The sequence below is a fragment of the Anneissia japonica genome, unplaced genomic scaffold, assembly GCF_011630105.1.
Source record: "Anneissia japonica isolate Jap-2015-1 unplaced genomic scaffold, ASM1163010v1 scaffold1964_len20763_cov105, whole genome shotgun sequence".
Lineage (NCBI taxonomy): Eukaryota > Metazoa > Echinodermata > Crinoidea > Comatulida > Comatulidae > Anneissia > Anneissia japonica.
This window is the reverse complement of record NW_022688684.1, coordinates 4,806-9,324: the sequence shown is the minus strand read 5'-3', so window position 1 is coordinate 9,324 and position 4,519 is coordinate 4,806. Positions and strand designations below refer to the sequence as shown.

Genomic DNA, 4,519 nt, shown 5'->3' with positions numbered 1-4,519 from the left:
CATCGGTATTATCACCATTATTATATACCTTGATTGCATATACAGCAAGAAACATGAGTTTACATCCTGAATAAAGGGCAGTTGTTTTTTTTTACATTCACATAGATTCCATACGGTAGATCATCGTTAGTAATCGTTTATGTTCACAAATTCAGTATTACCACAACATATAGTTACCAACCTGAGAGATTTGAAATGCGTGAGTGACTATACCAGTTGGCTGGGGTCCAAGCGGTAGGGGAAACACCCCACCCCCGCCGCTTCCACGATCTGAGCATTTTTAAGCTGTTTTAAAACGATTTCAGTGAGTGTTTGTTGATAATACAGGTACATAAGCAAAAATATTATTAATAAAGCCAACTTGAGTTTCAATGTAGGCCTATGTTTAATTTGAGCACCAGCACTATGTAGACCTACACAAACATTTCATTACTGACCAATTTTAGTAACTCGTTAGTGAAATAAGTAGGGCCTTCAAGGAAATACTGTACTCTCTCATGATTCAAGTTACTGCATCATCGTTTTTATAGTTTTAATACAACCAATTTCTTAAATCGTTATCACGCATAGACTTTTGTTAAATGCGTGACAAATTTAGGATCACGCATGTGTTTCTGCAAAATTCTTGTTTCATCGAAAATCACCTTGAAATGGGGGACAATGCGAGACGGTTGATAATGGTAACTATGTTTTCATAAGCACAATTCTTTGGATCATTTGTTTATTATCAAGTAAAATGAGTAGGTTTACGAATGGATGAAAAAACATAATACTGTACGCCATAGCGCCTGTTATTAACATTGGATTTATATTACGTAGACGTATTGCAATAACCTAAATTTAGTTGTGTTTACCTCTATTTTAACAATGGGCTTCTTGTACCATATGATTCTTAAATCATGCTTGGGGTCCTTAAAATGTTAACATGTCTATGGCAAAGTTTTTACTTCCACTGGGCTGCTTTATTAAATTTAGAACAGCTTAAAGGAGTTTTTCTAATAGGCCTATATAGTTTTAGATAGGACCACGAAAAGTACGGTACCCAGTGATTAATTTTTGGCGCAATTTATTCTATTTATGACCTACGGTACTGTATATATCATCTTGCTAAATTCAAACCACCCCGTGCACATTACCCAGGGATTGAATTTTCTCTACTTTATTGAAAATTTAGGCCTATTTATCGAAATTTTTATATTAGGCCTATGTTTTAAATATTTTTTTTTCATTATTTTGTTTTTCTTCACGGGCTATAAGGTCTACGTGACCACTTCAAACAATCACATCAACCATGGTTCACTATGAATTAAGGCAGTCAAGCCAAAAGGTAAATAATATTGAACAAAAAGCTGAGCGAGTGGCTAGTTACTACTTTTACCAACTTACCCAGCTAAAAACATTATATAAGAACGTTGAAGTTTGGTATACAAAATGTTTTTATTGTATGACCATAATCAAGCAATAACGTTGCAAACGTCACTGCAACGCTGTGTTAACGATTTTCTTAACAGCCACAATGAATGTAATGAATGAATGTAATACTTTTACCAACGTTAGTCCCACAATAACGTCAGCAGTATAGGCTCATTGCTGAATTCGACTTCTTGGATCCCAAAGCAGCCCATTACTCTCCTTTTCCCAGCCTGGGCTCTAGCTACGATTACTAAAACAATACTTTTATGAAATTGTTAGATCTAAGGTTTGATTAAAACAAGAAGAAAGATATAAAAACTGTCAAACAGAAAAAAGCAAACCCAATTAAACAGCTCCAAGGAAACCAAATTAGCCATTAGTAGGCCTAAAATTCTGAATGAGTGAACACCTTGCTGATAACCTTACTGTGATTAAAAGACTTTTTGAAATCGAGACAAGAAACAAATCGACACAATTTCCCAAACATGTCTGAATCATTTAGCAATCTATAAAATCGAAGAGCATCTGCATAATAATTATCTTTCAATCCAAACAAAGTAATTATGAACTCAGTTAAAGTCAACTTAAGATTATAATGGTGAACTGGAAAACCTCACTTATTATTGGACATAGCTAATGAGAATGGTGAAACTATGTTGCTGATTATCTTGAAGATAACTGGATCACAAGACAATCCACCAGCATTGGTGAATAAGCCCTATAGTGCAATGGTGGAAAAGAAAGTTGAATGCATCCGACACCATTAAATTCATAAGATGTGTCTAGTTGGGTATAGCCTAGGCCTACTTACTAAAACTTGGATTAATATAACACCCTTTATTTTACACAATTATATATATATATATATATATATATATAAAAGAATAAGTGGATATATATGTATATATATATATATATAAAAAAAAAATATCTCAATTTTTTGTGAAACAGTGCTCAATCCCACTGAAAAATCTATCTCTTATATATTTTTTTTTCCCTACAAATCATGATTTGAACATAAACGGTTAAAGAGATGGAATATTCATAATTAAACCGCTACACATGCAAGAGGCCACCTTATCCAACCGCTAACTCTTTTAAAAAATATAAGAAAGAGAATAACTTGTAAAGTTACTGAGTCTACTCTTATCAATATATCATATTGTATACCAAAAGTTCTTCCTTGCAATTTTTGTAAATGAAGACTAATTTTCTACAGTAAAAAAACGAAATGCAAACCTTCTCAATTCCATCACGACACGACTGTATACTATGCAGATACACCAAAATCCATGGCTCATCATAAGAAAGTGCAGGTGAACAGCCTGACTGTGGCAGTGCACAGCGGTTATTCAAACAAGCACGAACAACTGTAGGTTGAAGTGTTCGTTCTAATTAAAAGAATATACATACTATTGTTTAAAAACAGACGCAATAACTGGGTGTTTTGCGTTTTCCAGTTACCTTATCCTAGATTATTTTACTTACGGTCAGATCAACCCGGTTGGCCGTCAATTGTGTGCTTATATACAGAAACTTCATACTTAAAACAAACTTTATACTTAAAACAAAGCTTAAAACAATTTCATAAATAAAACAAAAAGTCACAATCTTAGTACCGTTACAGTATACCGACCGGTTAAATTAGAATGAATAACGAGTAAAGTAGCTTGTGTGTTAGTGTTAGTTTAGCCGTGCGCTTCTCATACACACATAATCCATTGTATGTTAGGTTTGTTTGAACACCTTTATTAAATATTTGTACCTGTTAGTTGAACCCGTGTTGCTTTACAGCAATTGGATGTGGTATGATGACATAATACCGGCCTACATGGGTGATGATCGCATTGAATTTGTATGCGGTTTACATGGGGATACGGATTGATAAAAATAATATTTCAAAGCTTTTTCACAATTTCATACTTTTTAATGTCTTTTAAAAATAAATAAGATCATCATAGGTCTAATAATCGTAATGTAAACTTATTCTTGAATCATGTTCTGCTTTGTAAATTTGTCAATTTTCAAAATTTTATAAGATGAGTTTTCGGTACAACATTTACACGTGCGCGGAGAAAATGCTTGTTTTATAACCAAATTTGAACAGGACCATATGGAAAACAGACTTTAACAACCACCTGATATGTTGTATCCTGTATAAATATTTAAAATTTTAGGAACAAAACTTAAAAAAAAAACATTAAAAAAAAGGTAGGGCTACTACTCAAAATCGACTAAATCGACTTTCAAATTGAAATGGCTGATGTAGACGAACGGTTTTCTGTTTAATATTTATGCATGAGATATTGTAAAAGATATACAGCATGGTTACAGTATATTTCGGTAAAGCAGTGAATTGTACTTTCCTCGTTGTTGCATGAAGACTACGGTACCTCCCTCCAATTTGCTTGAGGATCTAGCCACAATCCAACCTTTAACCTTTTGGGGCCAGGGAGCCGCACATGGCCCCCGGTGGGGGTGCACGGTACTTGATAAATTATGGCGATTTTTTATTACTTATTTGATAGGCATCGGGTTATTATAATTTCATGTAGGCTATGCTTTTTAATGTCAAAAATCAGCTTCCAAAACCAAAACATTTTGAATAAAACAAGAAACAAAGAGTATGCAATGTAACCATCTAATTTATTTCCAAATCCTCATTCTTGGAAGTGAAATTCTATATTTTGGAAATTTTGCATGAAATCTGTAAACCACGCTGTCATGGTCGAGGTTGCTAATAAGCTAAGACAGCCCTCTCCGGCGCCACCACTGCACGTAGGCATTCGCAGTAAGTCTTACGCATTCAAATCAAGTCAGTCTTAAGCAAACACCATCAAAACTTACGCTTATCCTAAAATTTGAGTAAATTTTGTTTGTTTGAAGGTTTGCATGGCGAAGTATAATATATATATAATATATATAATATGCGGCACACCACGTAGAGTTCTGAAAAGAACTGTTGTTGTTGGTTGAGAATATCTCGACGTTTCGGTTGACTTGCTTCAACCGTCTTCAGGAGAATAATATCTGCATAGATCTCAAACAGGGAAATACTTATATGTTTGAGTGATGAGACTGGCTGCTGATTGGTTGAAAACTAAAC

General features: G+C 34.0%; 1 protein-coding gene across 1 annotated transcript in view; it reads right to left on the bottom strand.

Moving 5' to 3' along the window:
• The window catches only part of LOC117122526 (patched domain-containing protein 3-like), a gene marked incomplete at its 3' end in the record, with an annotated part of 13,089 nt that extends 9,980 nt beyond the window's left edge, over window positions 1-3,109 (bottom strand). The window contains exon 1 of the mRNA XM_033268117.1: window positions 2,902-3,109. The remainder of the gene's footprint in view (window positions 1-2,901) is intronic.
• Window positions 3,110-4,519: the final 1,410 nt, after the last annotated feature.